Source organism: Helianthus annuus, chromosome 9 (genome assembly GCF_002127325.2).
Source record: "Helianthus annuus cultivar XRQ/B chromosome 9, HanXRQr2.0-SUNRISE, whole genome shotgun sequence".
Classification (NCBI taxonomy): Eukaryota; Viridiplantae; Streptophyta; class Magnoliopsida; order Asterales; family Asteraceae; genus Helianthus; species Helianthus annuus.
Window position 1 is genome coordinate 38452938 of NC_035441.2, and position 27417 is coordinate 38480354.

Here is a 27417-nt window from a genome sequence, read left to right on the forward strand (position 1 = left end):
GGGTATTATCCCGGGACTTCTGCTGTATGGAAGTACTGACCTAGTCCCCGGATAATACTTTCTGCAAATGCTTGAAAAAGCGCCGCCCTCAGCATGCTGATGAAACAATAAAATTGATAGTCGCTGCTGTTGAAATGCAAAAAGATCCTCTAAAGGGGACCCACCAAAAGTCGAGCCGTCATCTCTCTGCTGAACGGAAGTTCTGACCTGAGCTCTCACGGTTTCGCATCTAACCCTTTTACAGATATCATCTGTGGTATACTTACCTGTAAGACTGAATATTTGGGATCTGGATACAAGAGTATATTCAAGTGGAGTGATACACAATTAAGTTTAAGTCTTTAAAATATTAATATCGTATCTCGAATCGTTTGAAATTTGTGTTGAGAATTTAAGAGGACAAACATACTGACAATCTAGGTAAAGTGTTTAAAGCTTAAAATGAAATCAAGCTTAACGGTGTTGATGATTTGTCTCATAAACTGATATGATCCTCTTGCACGAACTCAAAAATATTGTTTGTAAATAGTTTATTTCTGCATTTTATTTCTCTTATGTTAAAAAATCCAAAAAGATTTTAGTGTGTTTTAGCATAAATTTTTTGAAAAAGTCAAAAAGATTTTCGACAACTGATGTTGGAAAACTGATTTTCAAAATTTCGTGTGCTAAACATGATGAACAGAATTTGAGGGGGAGTGTTTGTGTAAATCTAACTGTTTTCGTTAAATCTAGCCTTCTTCAAGTGGTTCATCATAGATTGTTTTTGAGGGGAGTAAAATGCTGGTGCATAGTTGTTGAAATTAATTTGTAAAAGAAATTTACTTTGAGGTAGAGTCTATGCAGGAAAGCCAGGCGTTGATCCTGAAGATGTTACTGAAGATGAGAATACCAGTAAATCGAGAGGGGGAGTCTGTAGATAGAGAAAGAAAAGCTCGAAGACTGATCAAGACTGAAGATGTGAAGATACAGCATGGTGTGACTCGATAGTCGACTCCATCAACATCTGAGGGGGAGTCTGTTGGTGCACTACATCTGCTGATTACGTCTTGTATCGAGTCATTATCTTAGAACGATAGATCTTAGCTTGAAATATAGAAAATAGTGAGATTGTATAGGTTTAAGATAGTTGGGCCGCTCATTAGTCGTTTAGATATATGGACCGCTCGAATGGTCATGTTCTGGACCGCTCTTATGACAAGATGGTTGGACCGCTCGAGTGACTGTCTGGGCCGCTTATTGGGCCTGTCCAATAAGCGGTCCCAAAGTCCTATATATACCTCTAGAGCGGATTCATTTAGAACGGTTCCTGATTTTCGTACCGAAGTGCTGCCGGATCGAAAACAGGTTGTATTCATCGTCAAATCAATAGAAAAGGAGTTTAAAGTGATATACAAGCTATTCCTACGTCATTTACTTGTTTTCCGCACCTGTACTTGACGAAAACGCCTCTGAACGACTCGTTCGGGTCGCCAAACGATCCTACAATAAGGGCCATGGAAGGCTTAGATATCAATAAACAGCATTTCGCGCTACTTTGCGCAATTAAGGGACTAATTGCGTCAAACTCCAAAAGTATGTTGATTCGTATAGAATCGGACCTCCCGGAATATGACCATAAGTTAAACATACCCTATTTATCCTTTATATAGTTTAGATATAGGCTTAGAGGTGTTTGGTGCGCAAAAATAAACTTTTATGTCATGCAGGGACTAAAAGTGTCAAAAAGTGCACAAGTTTGCATTTTCGCGCATATCTTACAATCTGAATATCCCCGGGCACCCAAAAATTTATGTAAGCACTAAAATATTTTATTTTAGTGTTTGGCTTGATAAAATTCCATTCGTCGCGTAAATTGGATCGTTTTTAGCGTCCGTCCGTGTTTCGTCGTAATTAGCCGAACAACGGGACCGTACGACCAAACGAACCGACATCCGAGATGTTTTTGAACACATTTTAAGTTCCCTATACTTTAACTTCATTTTAGAGCTTTGAAATGAGGTTAACGGGGCTTAAACGTGTCAAAAAATGCATCGGAAACCAAGTTTGGGGGTGCAGGGGCCTGTTTTGCCATTTTTGAAAGTTGCTGACCTGCAAGGTCCTTACGGTCCGTATGGACCTTTGCTTACGGTCCGTAAGACATCCCCAGACCAGCAAAATGTGTTTCCAGCTATTTCCCAGCTGTTCCAGCTGTTTGTGTGTGTGCAAATGGTTTTCTAAGCAATCTATGGGCTCCCATAGTATTGTAAATCAGTGGGTAAGAGGTGTACGATCCAGATCAAAGCTCGTTTATCGATGAACGATCTTAACGGTTCCGAAAAACCTATAAATACCCACCTCATCTTTCCCCAAACTCACACCTTGATTTAAATGTTCTAAGTTGGGGCCCTTGTGCTTCATACCTGAACATCCAAGATCAATTCCTTCCTTGCTTGGACCTTTTGTAAGTGTCCTTTCATGCTTAGTTATTTGTTTAGCGTTTAAACTGAAAAGTCAAGCGTTATCGATAAACACTTTGACTTTTAATCGGTTGATCCATGGTTCGCGTTGAACATGGCTATGTGATCGTAATTAGGTAGGTGTTTAACCCTCTAAAGGGCATCTGCTAATTACCACGTTTACTTAGTTTAATTGTCGGGTCAAATTAAAGTCAATCGGGTTGTTTTAAATAAAATTCATAGCTAATAATATAGAAGCTATAAAATCAGTTTTGTCACTGCAATAACTTGGTAAATATTAGTTGAACATGCCTAAGCATGATTCAACCCGACAATTCTAAGTATAGGCTCGGTCCGGAACCGAAAGTCGCAAAAGTTGACTTTTGCTTTGACTTTCAGTTCTGACCCGATTTAGCTTAGTTTAGTTATGCCTTAGGATTCCATTAGAACCATATTATAAGTTAGTATAACCCTCCAAGGTTATACAACTTGGTTCCATAGAAATCCTAGTTCATGCATATTTCCATTAAATGCCTAAATGTTGACCGTTATGCCTTTTGACCCTAAAACGAGAAATTTGAAAATGTGAGAGGACAATAATCTTTACTACTGATTTATAAACCTGTCCTTAAAATTTGAAATCAGTTGGAGGTCTAGATTAGAAGTTATGCTCATTAGCGTAAATGAAAAGCTTTTATGAATTAAACGGCGTAATTAGCATATAGCCTATCTAAACCCAATTTTTGATACCAAACTTTATACCTACTGATATAAAATAATAGTTTGGGATTTTTGGAGATTTTTATTTATTTTTAGGTTGAGCATAACATAGGGTTCTAAGCTTGATTCGGTAATTGTCGGTTTTGCCCTTTTGGGCTATAAAATGAGTTCTACAAATCTTTTTGATATCAAACCTTTTTCTACTGATATAATATGATAAATAAATTATTTTGAGCCTTCTGGAATAATAAAAATATCAGCTTTCCTTTGAAAACCCGGAAATGGCTCCAAATCGCCCTTTTAAGCGTTTTTAACGCATAGTATGTATTAAAACTATTTTAAACATATAAGGGTTGATACCCACTGATATATTCAGTAAATTTTTATATATTAACAGTAAGGAAAAGTTATAAACTCAGGTTTCCAGTTTTGACCTTTTAAGCCTATGTGAAATTACCAAAATGCCCGTTCGATGCATGGTATGGTTATAGTTAATAAATTTCACATATATAGGATACCCTATTGTTATAACTTATTAAATTAAGTGTATCCCCTGATTTAATCAGACCTGTAACTCAGATTTATATTAAACCTCTTTTATAACCTTTAAAATGACCGAAATACCCCTTCGGGGCACAAATTGGTCTTAACCTCGTTTTGGGCATAACGGAAGGTATCCTATTGATATCACAACATATTTAAGGCATATTAACTTAGGAAACCTGTTCATGATTCTTATGGTTAACCGTTACGCACTTTTTGCGTTCGGATCGGCTTATGTAACTAGTTTACATAAATTAGCCGAAACGGGACACACCTTATCATTTTTATCTCAAAAACCGGAATGTGTTTAAGTTACCCATATTAAACAAGCATGCAAGCTTGTCGGGTCAAAATCACATTCTAAATCGGTCTTCGCTTTCTCGTGCGTTTGAACCATATTCTTCTGTTAAAACTAACCGGTCTAAGCTTAGGCTTAATTAAAGACCCGTTAGAAATCTAATAGGTTATTAAAAACCTTCGTTCCAGATTTAGGAGCCCAGTAAAAGCTATCTGTACTTGCTTGGTGGTATACGGCTGGGATTAAATTTATATTTAGCTCAGGTAAATACTTTTAACTTATTTTCCCTTATATGGGCTTGGGGGTACGGTATATAAAATACCGCTTGGTCGGGAAATTGACCCTAACTCATTAGTAGTTGGGTATTATCAATGTGACCCGTTTGAAAACTGGTTTTGTTTGTTTTACGGCTTTGGGAGCTTAATGACCATGTCCCGGATATCCTTGGCATCATTTTAAGAAATGGCCACGACCTTGACACCCGGGTGTAGGCGTACACCCGGTAATGTGTCCATATTTATTAAGGTATAAACGTTGGCTTCCCGCCGCGGACTTATACTGAGTGGTGTGTTAATTAACCTTAAACCCGGCACGACCCGGGCGACTGAACGCATAACGAACATGTAATTCTTTTACAAGTTTAACTTTGATTAATTATTCCCAAGTTATAAAAATAGTTTGTGCCATGTGCATTCAAATCAATTTTTAAAACATTTTCAAAATGAGTCAGTTAAATTGTATTTACAAGTGAAAACTGACGTATTTTCCAAAAAGACTAAGTGCAGGTGCTAAACGAAATAGGCTGGTTTCTCCTAGCATCATATAGAAGTCTCGCAAGCTTAGATGCCTGAAGTCTGTTGAACAATGTTTCAATTTATCTTTGATCCGCCTGCGGATCCTTTACTTTCCGTTTGTAATACTTTGATATTACTTTATATCGGATTGTAATATATTCATCTTTTGCTTCCGCTGTGCATTTTAAATTGTGTTGTTTGACTATGATGATATCAACTACGTCACGATACTCCCCGCCGGGCCCACCGGTGACACGTGGAAAATTGGGGTGTGATATTTACCCCCCTTGAGTTTTAGGGGCCCTGATCCTGATTCCGATTGTTCTGGAAATTTTAGGGTTTATGCAGAATTACTTGGGTGTCTCAATTAGGGTTTCCTATTGGTCAAATTATTTTAATAAATATGACTTTTGATGAGAGTTGTTACAGAAACAAATTTTCAGATTTGCTTGTTCGAACACAGGTGATACTTGTTCTATCACCGCTATATTTGAATTGTTTCATTCAGTACGACACCTTGTGGCGTCGGTAGAACTTGCAGCTTGGGCTGATCATGATCGAGCATTTCATGCAAAACTATTTCGTTTGGGCTTGTTGATGCTAAGCTTCTCCTAGTGAATGTTATTGTTTCTAACATTCATTTGCATATTGTAAACGTCCACTTGGAATTCTATTGGTTGAAATTCCTCTTTTATTGGACCCCTGTTAACTTGGTCATACTGGTGACTGTATCAGTATGTCTCGTTTCCTTTGACATTATTCGTATTTACTTACGCATAACGTAACTCTAAGGAGTTAACGTAGTCTAAATTTCGAGGACGAAATTTTATTAACAGGGGGAGAATGTGACAACAGGTAGTTTACGCCCTTAATTACATAATTTACAGGTGATTAACGCGATAATGAATAGTGATTAAGACGTAGATTAACTCATTTAGGCCCTTGGAGTGCCCAGGAACGTTTATCCGACTGTACAGTGCGCGTATGGTGATTTACGGGAACCCTGCTGAATATTACGCGACAACAAACTCATACCATACAAAATACTGACAACGCCGACAAATATTAAATTTTTACGATATATTCTAGCTTCGTAATTAAATTTCAGCAATCTTAGTTGAACCGGCTCAAAAAACGGATTAAAGACTGCAACGATGTAATTTTCGCGATTATTACCGTTATCGACGCACGAACGCGACTACGACGGATACCGACATTATTTTTACACGTTTTTAACTCTGAAATATTATTTTACTAGGCTACGGTGATTTCGGTTTTAAAAACTTGTCTCGTAGGAATTACGGGCCACTTACACATGAGATGGGCTTGTGGGCCCTGGGCCCAAGCCCAAAACCCACAAGCCTAAATATGCACATAATATATTAGATCTTACAATATCTCTACTAAATCTCTATAAAATCTCTACAAGAGATCTTTGTCTCAAAAGTTGAAACCACAAAATCTATAAAGATCCAAGCATATCTATATACTGCATACACACACATTTGGGAAATGAGAGATTTCACCAAATCTAACACTCACTGTCAATCTCTCTCTACCTCAACACACAGAACCCTTCATCTACTCCCCATCTCTCAAGAACACACATGAAATCACGATCAGACCCCCCCTCTTAAATCACGGCCGACCCCCACCCTTTCTTGGTGGTGGCGGACATCAACAGAGACAATACCCCCACCACAGGCGGCGGCGCTGTGGTGGGTGGTGTTGGCTGAAGGTTCGAGCAGAGAGAGAGAGAGAGAGAGACAGGAGGAGAGAGAAAGAGGCATGGACGGCGGAGGAGGAGCGATGCCGCCGCTCACGGCGGCGGCAGTGGAGACAGGCGAAGGTAGTGGCGGACTGGCGGTTATGGCGGTGGTTCGGAGCACGGGTCTCAATGTTTCGATTCAGGTTCGTTTCGGGTTTTTGGGTTCTCTCCGGTTGATGTTGAAGATGGTGGTGGTTTTCCGATCACCTGACGGCGATGATGGTGGTGGCGACAGCGGAACACAGCCGTCGCTGGCGGTCCGTGTCTCGGTCCGACAATGTCACGTGATGTTGAAGACAGTGGAGGTGGTCTCGGGTGTCGGGTCAAGACTCGTCTCAGGTCAACAAGTCAGATTCGGGTCAGATTATGCTCGGTTCTGAGTTGGTTTCGGGTCAAACCCGGTTGACTCGGTCAACATTCGAGTTAACTCGGGTCAACAGCAGGTCAAACCTGGTCAGACTTGGTCAAAGCCAGAATGGTTTGGTTCGGGTCAGATTTGGCGCGAGTCAAAAGTGGTCAACCAAATCGGTTCGATTCGGAGTTCAAGGAACGGGTCGACTAGGCCAAACCGGGTCAACTCGGTCAGCCTACTCGACAAAGCGACACGAGAGTTTCGGTAATCGATTAAAGAAATGATTTCGTTACGTTATATTTCTAGTTTAAACTTACGTGACAAACGAGCTCAAACCAATTTGATTATAGCTTCCATTTTGATACTTTTGATGAAAATATTTACATAGTTATTGCTTATATTGTTGAATTTTGAAAAATAACGACAACTAGTGTTGTCGGGGCCGTCCAAAAACAGAGGAAACTCTGCCCGTTTTTCAAGAAAAACCCGTAAACAAAATGTATTTATTATAAATCGAACTTTATAGATTCAAATTAAATTACGAAACAATTATGGTTATCACAAATTATTTTAACAAAACGATGACTCGGATAATATTTACAACAACAAATATAGTTACTTTAAACTTCGGACTTCGACAAATCTTTTATAAAAGCAACATAATTATTTATGTTGTTTCAAACTTTGATAACCCGATTTCGACTATACAAATACAGATAGTTTGCGTAGTTATTTCAAATGTTAAACAATACGACTTCTTTTTATAAAAATAAATATAGTTTATATATTTATTCACGACTCGAATTCGTTTTATTAAAATAAATATAGATTTTATATTTAATTCAAATATCGTATCATACGAATATTCCTATTTACACAAAGACTTCTCAAGACGACTAACAGGATTCTACCGAAATATTTATATATTTTTATATAAATATTTATATATTTTAAATCTCACGAGAACTAAGTGTTTTTCAAGACTTATTAAGTATTACCGACGAATAAACGAACTAAACAAGTATAATTTCTTCGCTTCTTTTAAGATAACAACTTATCGTCGAATCGTTCAGTTAACGATTCGGTAGAGCTCGGTAACACGTAGATTAGTTACCGCATTAATTAGAAACTTATAAGATATTCCGTGTTAGGAATATTGTAGAATGCATGCTAGCGAGTCACGTCTTGGAAACGATATCACGAAGTTGTATTTAGCTAGCTTTGCACCAGGGAATTCTGGTGAGTTCATAACCCCACCTTTTGACGGTTTTACATTTTTCTAAATGTTTTCGGGGTGAAAAGACATGCACGTTTTGCAAAGCATACAAGGTTTTTCGATAAACATAAATTACGTATTTCTAAACCATTTTAATAAACACAAATGGTTTACGAAAAGCTTATATTCTATACCGGTTTTTCCAACAAGCGTATTTTTTTTAAATGTGCATACACACGTATTCCAGTTTTCTAAACTACGGGAAGGTACAAGTACAAACGACATGTTAAACTAAGGAATGACACAATAGATCATGTCACGAATAGGGTAACATAAGCACCATTAATCAGTTACATACCAAGACCGCGGAACAAAAGGTTAGATCTAATGGGTTTCAAGCAGCCACACTCTTGGTCACTCTAGTACCAAGCAATGCTTTTGTGTCTCTAGTCGTGAATCGACAGTCGTGGATTCGACAGCTAAAAATGCCTATGGTTTGGATGCCTCCTATGTCGTTACATATGTTAGTGGCCTCGCGAACCATTAGCGATCTCGTATTCCTTACATATACAGAACTCAATTTCAATACGTCTTTACAAATTACATACCATGTTTTATATAAATTCAAAGCATAGGATTATGCATGCATGTTGTCAATGTTGGGGTGGACATTGACGGTTATACAAGTTTTACAAACACAAGAGTTTACAAAAGCAAGGTTTTTGCGAATATATTGCATTACAAATACAGAGTTTCCATATAACATGACAAGAAAATGATTTTAAATTCGTTTTCTCAACAACATTTCAAAACCGGTTATTCAAAAAGATTTATTTCAAATCTTTTTCAAAACAAACTATGAACTCGCTCAACTTTATGTTGATTTTTCGCATGTTTCTTTCTCAGGTTACTTTTCAAAGTTATGGCACGGTTGGAATAGGAGAACCATTGGAGATACGAGTACTTAGTGGGCGTTCATTTTCTAGAAGTCTTAGCTTTAACTGCTTCCGCTGTGCAATGAAGATACCAATCCAGTCACGCCAGCTCTGATATTTTCGGGGTGTGACAGATTAAAGGGTACTAGTACCTAGAGAGAGAGAAAGAGAGAGAAAGTGAATTTGCGTACACAACTGAAGGTTTAGTGCACGAAAAGTATCTTACGAATGATATGTATCAGGAAGCTCAACTTGAACGGACGATATGTATCAGGAAGCTCAAGTTGAACGGACGACATGTATCAGGAAGCTCAACTTGAACGGACGATATGTATCTTCTATCATGCGACGGACCCAATTCTTGCTCAACTCCTGTGGGCCCGTATCACTAGTTTTAGGTTTTGTTATTTTTAACAAAGCGGCCTCGGCTGCATGAAGTACCATCCATATGGACACTTGCAATGATTCTTTTGTTAAGTTTCTGAACCAACCGAAATCCAAAAATTCAAACAGTTTCTTTGTATATTCCGTCCGGTTTCAAAGCCGTATAATGAAACCGAAGCTGTTATTTCTGTTGTTCAGTACTTCCGAGATGATTCAAGTGAGTCCTATGAAAACAAGGATCATTCTAATCGATTAAAGAGAATAAACCATTTTTTTACCATTTTTTACCCATAGTATACGAGCCGTATAATATTATACGGCCCGTATACAAGCATCGTATAGATTGTATATGATCGGGTAATTTTTTTTCATTTGGTGTATGCGGCCGTATGACGGGTGGTCCATTGGACAACCCTTAATCATGTTAAAAGACGAATTAATCCTTCACTTAATCGCGTAATTATCTTGAATTAGATGACTACGGTTGCTTATATTTCAGGTGCAGTTCAGGAGCTTAAAGTGGATAAAACGCAGCCTTGGACGGTTTGGAGTTGAACGGGTTGAGGTTGAAGCAAAAGATGAAACAAAGAAGAACATTCAGCCTTCCATCGTAACTTACGGTCCTACCGTAAGTTACGGTGGACCTGAATTTTATTTGTTCCCCACCGTAAAACAGTCTAAACTCACCGTAACATGTTTGTGTCCACTGTAACTTACGGTGGAGCCGTAAGATACGGTGGAGTCTGCGATCAAGTTTGTAACTGCCATCATTAAGTCAGTTTATGGGTGCCTTTTCACCTATTCTCATCATTGGTCGGTTAGAGAACACTTTGGGGGCGATTTTGGCTATCTTGGCTTGGTTTTAGACAATTCTTAACATTCGGTTTGTGTTTTCGATTTGTATGAAAATTGAATTGCTTGTTATGATGATTCACCAAGCTATGTGTGGCAAAAACTTTCAGTGATCATCTTAGGTGCAGGTTTCTCTTGAACTTTTGTGTGTTTATTTTTGAATTTCTAGAATGATAACTTGTGTTTGCTTGTTTATCATGGTGTATGCATAACTATTTGTAGCGTGTTAATTGATAGTGCAATTTCTAGTCTCAATCGTACGTTCTTGGTACCGTTGGCAATCGAGATATCACGGGAAGGGTTAGGGTTGGTTATTGATTAATTGGTCATCGGGAAACAACCTCGCGTTTATATAATCCGAGTACTTTGTTCTCTTTTATCACTTCAATTATCTATGCACGAGTTATGTCTATGTAACTCTTTCTTGTTGGAATTACACACAATTGTTTAAAGAAACTGAATCCTAAGATGGTCATTGTTTTCCTAATCTGTTAAACAATCAATTTTGATTTGCACTTAGTTATTAATTTAGTTTTCTAAAACAACAATCTAAATCATTGATCTTTATTTTCTGCAAATTAGGTTAATTGTAGTTTAATTGCAAAGCTATATAATCGACATAAGAGGGTATCGAACTCAGGGAGTATAGCTTTGCAATTAAACTACAATTAACCTAATTTGCAGAAAATAAAGATCAATGATTTAGATTGTTGTTTTAGAAAACTAAATTAATAACTAAGTGCAAATCAAAATTGGTTGTTTAACAGATTAGGAAAACAATGACCATCTTAGGATTCAGTTTCTTTAAACAATTGTGTGTAATTCCAACTAGAAAGAGTTACATAGACATAACTCGTGTATAGATAATTGAAGTGATAAAAGGGAACAAAGTACTCGGATTATATAAACGCGAGGTTGTTTCCCGATGACCAATTAATCAATAACCAACCCTAACCCTTCCCGTGATATCTCGATTGCCAACGACACCAAGAACGTACGATTGAGACTAGAAATTGAACTATCAATTAACACGCTACAAACAATTATGCATACACCATGATAAACAAGCAAACACAAGTTATCATTCTAGAAATTCAAAAATAAACACACAAAAGTTCAAGAGAAACCTGCACCTAAGATGATCACCGAAAGTTTTAGCCACACATAGCTTGGTGAATCATCATAACAAGCAATTCAATGTTCATACAAATCGAAAACACAAACCGAATGTTAAGAATTGTCTAAAACCAAGCCAAGATAGCCAAAATCGCCCCCAAAATGTTCTCTAACCGACCAATGATGAGAATAGGTGAAAAGGCACGCTGATTATCATGCCGGGCGGCCGGTGGTTGTGGATCCACAACATGTGGATTATGCGTCTCTACCAGCGTATGATGGTAGTGTTTCGTATCCAACCCCGCCGATCCACCACTCACAATGGATTGACCCAAGGCAACAAGAAGGAGCACAACAACAACAAGGAGGAAGTAGTAGTAGCGGCTCATTTGCATTTGGAGAATGGAACGACATGATGTCTTCCATCTTTGGACCTCCGGGACCGCGCTACTATTAGTAAGGTTGTGTTTCTCCTTTGTATATTTTGTGCATATGTGTTAGTTTGTTTTGTTTTGTTTACGGTTGGGCGGTTGGGTGGTGTATGATTGTGTTGTTTTGTTGGGTTGGTGCTTGTTGGTGGTGTCATGTTTTAAAAAAAAAGAAGAAAAACATAAAAAAATTATAAAATGAAAAATCCAAAAAGAAATTTGGGGTTTGAGTGAAGAAGCTTTTTGTTGATGTTGAATGATTTTAGTGATCAAAGCATCCTAAAGTCATACATTGGGGTCAATTTATCCCAAGTGTGGGGATGGGGGGAATTTTTGAAGATTTTGAAAAATTTTGAGCCAAGCAAAACGATGTGAAAATTTGAACACCCTAGATTAAACTCAAATTGGTGCACCGGCAACCCTTGATACCTTTTTCATTCTTGGTGAGAATTGTAGCCACACTTGTATATAAATAATGCTTATCTTTGATGAGAGTGGCTACGGGTGGGGGTGCATTAGAACTTGTGCTTGAATGCGATTTGAGTCCTTAGTTAGACATGAATGTAGAAAGGATAAGGGCATTTAGGTAGCCTCGTCGTTGGTGTGAGCGAGTGTGGGATTTGCGGGGTTGGACCTCATAAGTTATATATATGAGCATGGTAGTGAGAGGGGCGGGGGTTTGGACATTTAGTTGCCAATTTTGTGCCTAAAAGCCTATCATTTGCTACCCCTAGCTACTTACCTAAAAATTTACCCAACTTGACCTGGTTTTATAGTGATTAGTGATTGTTTAGTAGTATGTGATGTTATTTGATGATTATGTTGAAAGTATTATATTCAAAAAAAAAAAAAAGAAAAAAAAAAGAGAAAAAAAGAAAAAAAAAGGGAAATGATGTTAGTTATCTTGTATATAGTAGTTTAGTTTGGTAGTTGTTTGTTAGTTTATTTATGTAATAAAAAGACTGGGTCAAGTTTTCGCTACCTCATATATATTCCATTTCCTACCCATACACCTAGCCACGTTACAACCTTGAAAGTCCCTTTGATTTGCATTCATGTTTGGCACTTATAGGAGAAGGATCGATTTAGGTACAAGCCTATGATTGTGCAACTACCCGTTTGCCTATTGTATGTCTAGCTTATCTTTGCTAGTATTCAATTGTAGCCGAGAGGAGAGATTTAGAGAGGGGTGCATTGTTTTGGGTGTTAAAAAAGGGGTTAGTAAAAAGATTGCATGTTTTGTTTGGTTTACATTGATCACTTGTGTAGAAACTGATTTGATGAGTTGCTTGGGACAAGCAACGGTTAAGTGTGGGGATGTGACGGGTGGTCCATTGGACAACCCTTAATCATGTTAAAAGACGAATTAATCCTTCACTTAATTGCGTAATTATCTTGAATTAGATGACTACGGTTGCTTATGTTTCAGGTGCAGTTCAGGAGCTTAAAGTGGATAAAACGCAGCTTTGGACGGTTTGGAGTTGAACGGGTTGAGGCTGAAGCAAAAGATGAAACAAAGAAGAACATTCAGCCTTCCACCGTAACTTACGGTCCTACCGTAAGTTACGGTGGACCTGAATTTTATTTGTTCCCCACCGTAAAACAGTCTAAACTCACCGTAACATGTTTGTGCCCACCGTAACTTACGGTGGAGCCGTAAGTTACGGTGGAGTCTGCGATCAAGTTTGTAACTGCCATCATTAAGTCAGTTTATGGGTGACTTTTCACCTATTCTCATCATTGGTCGTTTAGAGAACACTTTGGGGGCAATTTTGGCTATCTTGGCTTGGTTTTAGACAATTCTTAACATTCGGTTTGTGTTTTCGATTTGTATGAACATTGAGTTGCTTGTTATGATGATTCACCAAGCTATGTGTGGCTAAAACTTTCGGTGATCATCTTAGGTGCAGGTTTCTCTTGAACTTTTGTGTGTTTATTTTTGAATTTCTAGAATGATAACTTGTGTTTGCTTGTTTATCATGGTGTATGCATAATTGTTTGTAGCGTGTTAATTGATAGTGCAATTTCTAGTCTCAATCGTACGTTCTTGGTGCCGTTGGCAATCGAGATATCACGGGAAGGGTTAGGGTTGGTTATTGATTAATTGGTCATCGGGAAACAACCTCGCGTTTATATAATCCGAGTACTTTGTTCTCTTTTATCACTTCAATTATCTATACACGAGTTATGTCTATGTAACTCTTTCTAGTTGGAATTACACACAGTTGTTTAAAGAAACTGAATCCTAAGATGGTCATTGTTTTCCTAATCTGTTAAACAACCAATTTTGATTTGCACTTAGTTATTAATTTAGTTTTCTAAAACAACAATTTAAATCATTGATCTTTATTTTCTGCAAATTAGGTTAATTGTAGTTTAATTGCAAAGCTATATAATCGACATATTTTCCACATACTCCCTGAGTTCGATACCCTCTTACCACTATCTATAGTTGTTTTTGGGATTAAATTACCGTGTACCTACGACAGCACGTCACCGTATAACAGTATACGGCCCGTATTCATAGGGTAAAAAATGGTTAAAATCTCTTTAATCTATTAGAACGATCCAAAAAACGAAGAACAAAGCCTATTTTCAAAACACAGGTAGATGAAGTCAAATGTGATCAAACTTAGACATCAGACGTAAATCTTGAAGAAAATATGTGGTTCCCAATTGGTTACAGAAAACACTAACAGACATGTCGTGCATTGTTTAAATCAGAATCAGGTTCTCAACAATTGTTGTCTGACTAGTGAAGTTAATTCAAATGAAATTATAACATCACAGAAGCTGTAGAATTCTCAGCATCCTTAACCTTCGACCTCTCATTTACTTTCTGATGACTGTCGTTAGTGTCATGCAAAAACCAACTAAACTATGTAGATAGGATAAGTCGGATATCGAACCAGAGGAGGATTGTGGAAAGTGTGTAACGTTAAGTATTTACTAACTACTATAAAAAAATAAACTGACGATTGTGAAACTGATATGGAATTAAAAACACATGAAACAAGTTGCAATTAAGAAAAAAGATTGAGTTGTAATAGACAATGATGAGAAAAGGTGATCACTCCGGGATTCAGATTCTGTAATTACTAATAACCTAGTTCTGATTTTATTGGATGCTATTGATTGAATAGTAAATCTGTCACATCTACCAGTTACCTATGCAGTTCAAAATCTTAATATTAATTGATCAAATAAATATTAAAACAAACATACATAGAAATCATTCAATCAACAAAAGCATAATTGGATTCAACACATAATTATAACTCTGACTGTCACTCAGGATTTGTCTGTCACACTAATAATATAATCATGTAAATAGTCGGCTGTCACCCGACTACAAATCCAAATCTCAATACAAACAGAAACTAGAATTAAAAGCATCTAACAAGAATCATTCACCCGAAGTGTTCACGAGAGCTTTAGCCGCTCATCTCGGTTGTTGATCTTCAATAGCTTCGTCCCTCCTCCTTCGCAGTTGAAACCCTTCTACCGTCTTTTATGATGTTGTGTGTCCAGCCAATATGTTGTATGCGTGGATGTCTATAATGGCCCTTCAGATTTGTGATGATGAGAATTAATATCCTCCTCAAAAGGTCACGTGAACATATGGCTGCCAATATTGTAGAGAATGATGTGTTTTTCTTTGTTTCCAATCGGCCCCCAAAGTCTTCACGTGTGCATGTGTGAGTCACCCAAAAAATGATGTTACTTCCTTAAAGTCGGCCCACATGTGCCGTCCACTCCAATCCCTCCTTTACACACACGCGGCCCAACAACCAATTAATTCCCTCAATTCCTTTTGATACTATATGTGACGCCCCAATCAAAATAATCCACTGATGTTCTCTTAGGAATATGGCGGCCCACCTTTAAGTCCAATCCGCATGTGATGTTGATGATGTTATGAATATCCTCAAACCCTCATGTGCACCTCTCGATGATTAATGATGATGATTATGTAGTTGTTGACTTTGTGTCACATTGTGCTTCCCAATTCAATTAATGTTTTGTTCCAAACATATGTATGCATGTGAGATCATGATGGTTGATGTGATTGTCTTGTTCAACAAAAACCCTTGCTGCCGTAAACTGTAGCCTACGGTTTTAACCGTAGGTTACGTTTTCTACTTTCTGTTTGTTTTATATTTCGTGACCGTAAGTTACACTTCTTATCCCGTAAGCTACGCATGCATGCTTCTATTTCTCGTTCCACTCTTTTAGCCGTACATAAGCTATGCTCCATTCCTTTGTTACTTTTTAACTTCCATGCTTAGCTTCAACATATAACTTTCAACGAATGGCAACCAATCCCCTAGACTTCATTCATTCCTAATTCTTGCACATTCGAATTATCTTTTGACCCGAAACATATACCGAACGATGTAATATATCTCGATAATCATCCTTAGCAGCTCCGCTTCATCGCCAAGTACTTTAACTTCATCGAATTAAACCGATTAACCTGTAACACCACAACAACTCGTAGATATCACATTCGACACGTATAATCAAGTTTAGGACAATAAAACACTTGTTATAATACACTTTAGCACCCGGTTTTCACACACTCCATCACTTTCGCGAAAAAAGTTGCATCAGGAAGCTCAACTTGAACGGACGATATGTATCTTCTATCATGCGACGGACCCAATTCTTGCTCAACTCTTGTGGGCCCGTATCGTACAGTGCTATAATAGGTTGTGGTTCAGCCAAAATGACATCTAGCATTACTAACGATTCATGTAAGTCTCTAAAAATATGAAAATTCAGGTTCACCTTGTTAGTTTCATTCAATATTAAAATATAATTACAGAATCTTATTGAACGTGAACAAACCATCCATGTATCTTGCAAGTTAAATCCACAAATCAACGTATACAGGTGCAAGAGAATGGCGAGTTATTTCAGTTATTTCTGTTGATCCACAAATTCCATCAAATTGTGTCTAATGCAAGGATCTTCGTGCATTGTTTAAATTAGAATCAGGTTCTCAAGACAAGGATCGTTCTAATAGATTAAAGAGAATAAACCCTCGTTTCTTCATCTTCATCTTCAAGAACAATGATGAACAGATGATGTTTTTTTTTTTCGCAGAACCGTGGTGGATTGCGGTGGTTTGGGTCTAGGGTTGTCAGAGAGAGAAAAGGAGGGGGAGAGAGTCTGATACAATCATTTTTACCCATAGTATACGATCCGTATAATAGTATATAGCCCGTATACAATGATCGTATACATTGTATACGATCCAGTAATTTTTTTTAACTTTGTGTATACGGGTCATATAATTGTATATGTCCCGTATTCATATGGTAAAAAATGGTAAAAATTGGTTTATTCTCTTTAATCTATTAGAACGATCCAAAAAACGAAAGGGATTTCGAGCAGTTGGTATTAAACCAATCATTTGTTGATGTATATAACATAGTAACCCTCACTCTCGGTCATATCTATAGAGAGAGTTGGGTTTTCAACAAATCTTTGTGAATTTATTCGGAATGTGTATTTGCTTACTCTGGAATTGGAGAACCGTTGTTTATCTTAATCAGGTTCTCAAATAAACACTACTAAAGCAGATCTGGAATTGGACAACCGCAACCGTTTTAGTGCTTCTCAATCAGATATTATTTATTGAATCATAACTGAAACAGTCGGAAAATAACTAAACCGAACCAACATAGTTGAAAGTGCAAGAGAATGGCGAGTTATTTCAGTTATTTTTGTTGATCCACAAATTCCAACAAATTGTGTCTAATGCAAGGATCTTCGTGCATTGTTTAAATCGATATCAGGTTCTCAAGACAAGGATCGTTCTAATAAATTAAAGAGAATAAACCCTCGTTTCAATAATGTTGGAAGGATTGTAGTTATAGAACCCGATAAACCAACAAAATCCGAATACTTCAAACATTCTAAACCCTAACTGTGTATGTGCTTGTGCTGTAGAAACCAGTGATGAATATGTGTATCTGAATCAGGTTCTCAACAGTGAAATTAGAGAATCTGGAAGTGATAATGGTTTATTCTCTTTAATAAATTAGAACGATCCAAAAAACGAAAGGGATTTCGAACAGTTGGTATTAAACCAATTGTGGGTTAATAGATTCCGAAGCTGTTATTTCAGTTATTTCTGTTGATCCACAAATACTTCAACCATTCTAAACCCTACCTGAAAACAAAACAACAAAATCCTGATAGTGAAAAACATCAGCAACCATTTTTTCTTTTCCTTCAATTTCGAGAACATTCTCCCTGTGTATGTGCTTGTGTTATAGAAACCAGTGATGAATTTGTGTACACAACTGAACGTTCATTACTGATCTGGAATTGGAGAACCGTTGTGTATTTGCTTACTCTGGAATTGGAGAACCGTTGTTTATCTGAAGCAGGTTCTAAAACAAACACTACTAAAGATGAGTTGATATTGAACCAACATTTCCTTCAAACATTCTAAACCCTACTTGGAAACCGGTGTATGTGCTTGTGCTGTAGAAACCGGTGGTGAATTTGCGTACACAACTGAATGTTAAGTGCACGAAAAGTTTCTTACGAAATGTACGTGACAAAACAAGGATGTTGGGAATTAAACGCATGTATGTGACAAAACAAGGATCGTTCTAATAGATTAAAGAGAATAAATTAAGTACAAAATCATCTGCTTTCTGAATCTGAATTTGAATGTTAACTTTGACTCATAAACCCTTGAATCCCAACACTTCTCTAAAAAAAAATTTTTTCTTTCCTTTTCATGAGGTAAAACCAGTTTCAACATCAAGGGTTGTTTTTCACCATGTGTGAGCATTGGAAGCCCGACAAACAGTCTTGCAATTACGTCTTTTCAATCAAGACCGCATTGTTAATTTTAATGATGATTCGAAACATTCCGAATAACTAGCAAAAGAACCCGACACGTCTTCTATGATGATTCAAAACATTCACGAACCACAATGGACTCAGACTCATACTACTCACCCTCCCCCGAGGAAAAGTTTTCCCGACGACTCAAGACAAAGCAGTTGGTTTGTGTTCATATCAGCGTTGTTTATCACCCTGTGTGAGCATTGGAAGCCCAACCACTAGTAGAAAAACCCGACACGTCTTCTATGATTATTCAAAACATTCACGAACAACAATGGACTCAGACTCATTGTTGCGAATTTGGTTTCTTCGGTACAGGCTGATGAAACTGAAGCTGTTATTTCGGTTGTTCAGTACTTTCGAGACGATTCAAGTGAGTCCTATGAATCAAGTGTCTATCTATTCAATTGAGAGGAATCATTGCATTATCATTGCATTACATCCCCGTTGAAAATAAGTGGTTGTAATGACGGGACCCTTGATTTCAACGCTTCTCCTTACAACTCTCAACAAATGCCTCACCCTTCCTTTTTATTACAGTTATACGACACTTTTTTTGTTCTTCAGTCTTTGTTAGTTGTTAATGTTTTACTTTTTTCTACTTTTAGAAATGTTTGACCACCTCATGACTATAAAATGTCTCGTGTGATTGACACCTTAAATCCCTTAAATACTTTGAGAAAAATCTAACTTTCGTTCCATACGGGCGATATAATAGTATACGACCCGTATACATCATTCGTATACATTGTATACGACCAGGCAAATTATTTACACATGGTGTATATGGGCCGTATACTGTTATACGGCCCGTATGGAATTAAAAAAACTGACAAAATCTGCTGGCACAGACTTTGTTAGTTTTTATATTCTATACGGGCCGTATAACATTATACGGCCCGTATACACCATGTGTAAATAAGTTTTTGCCATGTGTTAATATTAGGACCCTTGTTTTAACGTAGGAAGAGAGAGGGCTTAGGGAGAGAAATAGGTTACGGTGCACGTGAAGAGAGTGAGAGGAGGTGGCGGAGCACGGCGGTTGCCTTCTTCCCTAACTCGATAATGTTCCGGCACGCCATTCATCGTCACCGTCATAGGCGAGTGTACAACATATGACACCTGAAACTTCCACCACTAAAAAGGTCTCGGTAAAAGCTTCAACATCAACGACACAGACTCACAGATTATCCAAAAAAATGTAGGGTTAAATTAAAGAACGAACACCTTCGAATTGTCTTCCGGTAAACTTCTGGCCAAACTCAGGTAAGCTCTGATGCTATTGTATGTTGTCTTATTGTTTAGATCGGGTCTTGGTGTAATGAATGAGACTAATTTTGGCGTTTTAGTATTCCGGCAAGGTTCCGAGGTTGTAGAAGTTCCGACAGTCTCCAAACTCGAAGTAATCGCAGGAGATGGTTGTGCCTTGCTTCCCCTCGCCTAGCCGTGTGGTGCGCGCATAAGATCATATATACCCGTTATCATTGTTATGACATCTATCCCCTTCTTTTATTTAAGTATTTAGATTATAAGAGTTTGAAGTGTGACGTGAACGTAAAAGCATATAATACGGATATTGTAATTGTTACTTAATGAAGTAGGTATATATGAAATTTAATGTGTTTTGAATGGGTATAAATTATTTATTTTGTTGGGTAGATATGATAAGTACGTTTTTTTTGGAAAAAGTAAACTGAACCAGCGGGGTTGGGTGTGTAAGGCTGGTTGGATGGGTCTGCCAAACTGGCCAAAACGATTCTCTTTTAACGGTTGTGATATTTTGATTATCTGTTAGGGTTATTGGTAGCATTAGATTTTGGCATTGCCTAATTGTTCTATTTTGTTTATACCAAGTTGACGTCACCTCGCGCGTTGCGGCAGGTTGTTGATTATGAATGCATTTAGTATCATTGTATAAGATGCAAAGATTTTAACTTTATGCGACAATGGTGATTTGGTGTTATGCGAGAGGTCGTATCGGGCGGCTATTGACGGAACGATTAAACCATTACATCGCTTGAACGCCCAAAGTATATTGATTCTTGCTTGATGGATAAATAGGGGTGGGTATCGATGATGTACAGTGGTGGGCGGCAACGCTCATAGTCGATGTATGATGGCAACAACAAACAGAAAGCGAGGTAGATCGCATGGCCGGAACTGGTGAATGTGTAATTGATCTTTACATGGCCAACGATTACAAAACCTCGAATTCGGTTCATGAAAATCTGATAAAATATTATAGTATTCCAAAAATAAGTATCCACCAAAAAAGATTATTACAGAATTGGTTCGTGAAGATCAGATTAATATCATAGTATACCAATTCGTGAAGATCTGATTAAATAATTGTTGGAAAAATAGGTGAAAATAGCATTTTTCACAAATATAGGAAAATGATTTTTTCCTATTTTGGACTAGAAATAAATATAATAAAATGAGCGGGTTTTATGTATTTATTTGTGGGTTTGTGTTCTATGTTGGAAGAGCTTTGCAACGAACTAAACTACGTCCAAAACGGAGCTAAGATGAATGAGATATCGATGCTCAAAGTTGGGTGTTTGAAACATTCAATGCTGAAACAAAAGGGAAAGTAGCACCTTGTCCCACATCGGATGAGAGATGGAACTTAAATGGGTATTTAAGTGGGAACTCTCCATCCTTATTGTTTCATGGAAGCACACACTAAGTGTCCTCGCGAAGGGTGCAGAGCACCCTAACTCGCACTCGCACACGCTAGCTCGCGCGCGCGCGCGTGGCGTGGGCGATGAGGCTCAATGTGGCGCTTTGATGGCGCACTTTGCACTTCGCAGGCTCGCATCACCGCGACGTGTAAGTCCGCGCGCGAGTACAAGTGGCACGAAGGCGTGCGGTTGCGCATGGTGCAGGGGTCCTGTTGTGCGTGCGCGGCGCACCAGAGTGAGCCAATACGGCGCGACTGTGTGGCGTGCTCGTAGAGGCTCACAGGTGACGTGGCGCACGCGCGCATGGTCCTAAGTTAGTGTGGCGCACACGCGCATGCCAGTGAGCCAAAAGGACGCAGCGCGCATGAGCGTAAGGACACGCGCACACCGGAGTGTCTTGCGCGCGCTCGCGCAGAAGCTTCCAGCATTGAATGATTATGCAGTTACAATTTAGCTTCGAAACTGACGAGTTAACGGTCTTTGACTGAGAATTAAATGACGTATTAAACTGCATTGAAGACGTTTAATGCAATTTAAACCTCTCTTTAATTCCCTTTTGACTGTTTCGACTTAGGAGCTTCATACCCACTGCAGAAGTACACCAGCAACACAACAGCAATTCACTTTCTCTCCACAGCTTTTCTAATCTCTTTCTTGCAGTTTCAAGGTAACCTTCGGGTTGTAGGCGAGCTCCGGCAGTACCGCTGCTTTGGTTGTTGTACCCTGGGAAACAAAACGAGTACTCTTGGGAGACTCGGAATTTGTTTAAAGGGAAGCGTGTTTACACGTGCCTCAGCCTTTCTTCTTCTACATGACTTGTACTTTGGTTATTTTCAGTTGTAATTGTACTAGTTGTTTAGGCTTTCTTATTTCTATATTGTAATCAGTTAATAAAATTTGTTTATTTTATTTATTATTACGTGAACGGTTCCTACAATCTTAAAAGGAATTTTTAAAACCGTTCGTGTAATCAAAACCATTCTGTTTGTGATTCAAACCAGTTTTGTTTTCACTCAGTTTGTGTTTTAAAAACAGATTTTTTTTTTTAGTTTTCATCTTCAAAGGAGCGACTTTGGTTGAAAACTTTTGTGGTTACATTCTTTTTTTGTACTAAAATTGCTAATAAACTTTCTGCCTTGGTCTTCAAAGTTGGACTTAGAAGCCAGTCAGTATGGTTTAAATATTAAAAATTTTCTGTTTTTTGGTCTTCAAAGTTGGACTTTGAAGCCGAAACAATAAAATTTATTAGTTTACTACTGTTTTGGAATAAAACAGAATTTTTTGGACTAAAATTTAAATTTTAATTTTTTCAGCATGTCGAACGAAAACGTCAACGTTAACAACACTACAAATGTTGTGATGGGAACCCCCTTGAACGCCACCACTGTGGGAGCGTCCACAGTGGCTAATCGCGCTGAACGACCCGAGAAGTTCTCGGGTCTACACTTCAAGCGGTGGTAGCAGAAGATGTTCTTCTACCTGACCACCATGAACCTTGCGAGGTTTTTAACTGAATCCGCTCCCCAACCTGCGGAAGGGGAGACCAGCGCTCAAGCTCTGAGCGCGGTAGAGGCTTGGAAGCACTCGGATTTCATTTGTCGAGGCTATGTGTTAAACGGGCTTTCGGATGCATTGTATAACGTGTACTACAATGTCAAGACTCCCAAAGATCTTTGGGATGCCTTGGACAAGAAGTATAAAACAGAGGATGCTGGCACAAAGAAATTTGTGGTAGCCCGTTTCTTGGATTTCAAAATGGTTGATTCTAAAATACTTATGAATCAAGTCCAAGAATTCCAAATTATACTACATAACATCTTTGCGGAAGGCATGACACTTAGCGAGACATTCCAAGAGGCAGCGATGATTGAAAAGTTACCTCTTAGTTGGGTTGATTATAAGAATTATCTTAAACACAAACGATAGGAGATGACTATAGAGGACCTTATTGTTCGTCTTCGGATTGAAGAGGACAATAGAATTGCCCAAAAAGGCAGCCTTGCGCAGACTAGTGCTAGCGCAAATCTGGTTGAGCATGGGCAATCCTCTAAGGGCGCGAAGGGCAAGGGGAAAAAGGACAAACAGAAAGCAAAGGCTAGCAAACTTGGACCGAAGAAAGGAGTTGTGAAAAACAAACCCTCAGACGTTCCAAGGGACTTGTTACAACTGTGATGAGCCGGGGCATCGGGCTAACCAATGCAAGAAACCAAAGCGTGAGCGTGCGCACATGGTGGATGAAGACGGAATGCCTTTGGTGGCAATGATTTCCGACAAAACCGCAATGTTCGATGAGGTCAATGCTGTGACCAACACTCCAAAAGGATGGTGGGTTGATACGGGAGCGACCCGTCATGTGTGCCCAGACAGGAGCCTCTTTACCACCTTCAAAGAGCTTGCAGGAGATGAGAAGCTGTACATGGGAAATGCAGCCACCGCGGACATCAAGGGTGAAGGAACGGTGATTTTGAAGTGGACTTCAGGGAAGGAGCTCACTTTAAGAAACGTGTTATATGTCCCAGACTTGCGCAAGAGCCTAGTCTCGGGTAGGTTGCTTAATAAGTTTGGATTTCGTTTAGTTTTTGAGAGCGATCAATTTGTACTAACTAAACGAGGAATGTATGTAGGCAAGGGCTATGCCCAAAATGGTATGTTTAAATTGAATGTAATGGCAGTCAAGAAGAACATGAATAAAATTGCTACTACTTCTACTTATATGCTTGAGTTTTCTGATTCGAATAAATGGCATGGTAGATTAGGTCACGTTAATTTTAATTCAATACGCCGTTTAATCAATTTAAATTGTATACCAACATTCCATATTGATTCACATTATAAATGTGAAACATGCGTTGAATCCAAAATTACAAGATCATCATCAAAATCGGTTGAACGAATAACCTAACCCCTTGATTTAATTCACACTGATATTTGTGATTTAAAAGCGGTACCCACAAGAGGTGGAAATAAGTACTTCATCACGTTTATTGACGATAGTACTAAATATTGCTATGTATATTTACTAAAAAGTAAAGATGAAGCAATAAGTAAATTTATCTTGTATAAAAATGAAGTTGGGAATCAACTTCAAAAGAAGATAAAAGCTTTGCGAAGCGACCGAGGAGGCGAATATGTTGCACCTTTTGCCGATTTATGCGCAAAAAGTAGCGTTGTACATGAGTGTACACCTCCTTATTCTCCACAATCAAATGGCGTGGCGGAACGAAAGAACCGTACATTGAAAGAAATGATGAACGCCATGTTGATAAGTTCTGGGGTGAGCCAGGAAATGTGGGGGGAAGCCGTTCTCTCGGCTAATTATCTTTTGAACAAGATACCACTCAAAAAGAGAGATGAAACTCCATATGAGTTATGGAAAAGGAAGAAGCCTTCATACAAATACTTGAAAGTGTGGGGGTGCCTAGCAAAGGTGATTGTACCACCTCCTAAGGCTCTTAAGATAGGACCCAAAACTGTTGATTGCATATTTATTGGGTATGCACATCAAAGTAGTGCACATCGCTTTCTTGTACATGAGTCCAAGAATCCTGATGTACACGTAAACACTATCATGGAGGTGAATACTAAGGTTGTGTCTTACTTTGAAAATGTGTTTCCTTTGAGAAGACAAACACATGCGACGTCATCAACACCTAATTTTGAAGTAGGTGAAAGCTCATCTACACCAGTTGATGAGGTCGTTCATGATAAGACACATGAACGACCTGAGGTTGAAGAAAGTGATCGTAGGCGAAGTAAAAGGACAAGGGTTGAAAAATCCTTCGGTCCAGGCTTCGTTAGCTATATGGTTGAGGGCGAGGCCAATACATATCGCGAAGCGGTTTCTTCTTTAGAAGGACCTCAATGGAAAGAATCAATAAGGAATGAAATTGATTCTATATTGCAAAATCATACTTGGGAGTTAGTAGATCTTCCACCTGGTTGCAAACCACTTGGATATCATTGGATATTCAAAAGGAAGATGAAAACTGATGGAAGTATTGATAAATATAAGGCTAGGTTGGTGATTAAAGGATTTAGGCAAAAGGAAGGTCTAGATTACTTTGATACCTACTCGCCTGTGACGCGCATAACCTCGATTAGATTGGTTCTTGCTATAGCGACTTTAAGAAATTTGGAAGTTCACCAAATGGATGTTAAAACCGCATTTCTAAATGGTGATTTAGAAGAAGATATTTACATGGAGCAACCTGAAGGTTTCTCTGCCCCAGGTCAAGAGGGTAAAGTATGTAAACTCATCAAGTCTTTGTATGGCTTGAAGCAAGCACCAAAAAAATGGCACCAAAAGTCTGATCCTGTCATGATTGACAATGGTTTCAAAATAAATGAGTGCGACAAGTGTGTTTATTTCAAAGACACAAATGAAGGCTATGTGATCTTATGCCTTTATGTAGATGATATGCTTATCATTGGGAGTAATGATAAAATTATCAAAGCTACTAAAAGCATGTTGAAAGCGAGATTTGACATGAAAGACATGGGTTTAGCGGATGTGATTCTTGGAGTAAAGATCATATGAACCCAAGATGGTCTTGTGTTAAGTCAATCTCACTATGTGGATAAAATTCTTGAAAAATTCAACTCGGGAGATACGAGTGTAGCTCGAACTCTAGTTGATACCTCCCAACATCTCAAGAAAAATAAAGGAGATGGAGTTGCTCGGTTAGAGTATTCAAGAATTATTGGCAGTCTAATGTATCTAATGACATGTACTAGACCCGACTTGGCTTACGCGGTGAGTAGGCTAAGTAGATACACCAGCAATCCGTGCGTGGATCATTGGAAGGCTATCACTAGGGTGCTTAGATACATAAGATACACAAAAGATTATGGACTGCATTATACCCGACAACCAGCAGTGATCGAAGGATACACTGATGCAAACTGGATATCGGATAATAAAGATTCCAAATCAACAAGTGGTTACGTGTTTACACTTGGAGGAGCTGTTGTTGCTTGGAAGTCTTCTAAGCAAATGGTCATAGCAAGATCCACAATGGAATCTGAATTTATCGCCTTGGATAAGTCAGGAGAGGAGGCAGAATGGCTACGTCAATTCGTGGAATATAATCCAAGATGGCCAATGCCTTTGCAAGCCATATGTGTACATTGTGATAGCCAATTAGCGATTGGTAGAGCTCAAAGCTTGGTGTAAAATGGCAGATCAAGGCATATGCAACGTAGACATAACACGGTACGACAACTACTCTCAACGGGTGTTATCACAATTGATTATGTGAGATCAAAGGATAACATTGCAGACCCGTTTACAAAAGGCTTAAGCAGAGAGTTAGTAGAAACGTCATCAAGAGGAATGGGACTAAAGCCCGTGATAAGTGTAAGGAAAAGATCGATTTCCATACATGTGGGGGATTGTTGGAAATTTGATGAAAATAGCATTTTTCATGTGAGGGATTGTTGGAAAAATAGGTGAAAATAGCATTTTTCACAAATATAGGAAAATGATTTTTTCCTATTTTGGACTAGAAATAAGTATAATAAAACGAGCGGGTTTTATGTATTTATTTGTGGGCTTGTGTTCTATGTTGGAAGAGCTTCGCAACGAACTAAACTACGTCCAAAACAGAGCTAAGATGAATGAGATGCCGATGCTCAAAGTTGGGTGTTTGAAACATTCAATGCTGAAACAAAAGGGAAAGTAGCACCTTGTCCCACATCGGATGAGAGATGGAACTTAAATGGGTATTTAAGTGGGAACTCTCCATCCTTATTGTTTCATGGAAGCACACACTAAGTGTCCTCGCGAAGGGTGCGAAGCACCCTAACTCGCACTCGCACATGCTTGCCCACACTTGCGCGCGCGCGTGGGGGCGATGAGGCGTAATGTGGTGCTTTGATGGCGCACTTTGCACTTCACACGCTCGCATCACCGCGACGTGTCCGTCTGCGCGCGAGTCCAAGTGGCACGAAGGTGCGCGGTTGCGCACGGTGCAGGGGTCCTGTTGTGCGTGCGCGGGGCACCAGAGTGAGCCAATATGGCGCG

At 38.6% G+C, this 27417-nt stretch overlaps 1 long non-coding RNA gene across 1 annotated transcript; it reads left to right on the forward strand.

Moving 5' to 3' along the window:
• Window positions 1-19865: 19865 nt before the first annotated feature.
• LOC110874216 lies at window positions 19866-20357 on the forward strand. The gene is made up of 2 exons (XR_002555742.2): window positions 19866-19977; window positions 20061-20357. It is a non-coding gene; the product is annotated as an uncharacterized LOC110874216 (long non-coding RNA).
• The last annotated feature ends 7060 nt before the right edge of the window (window positions 20358-27417 follow it).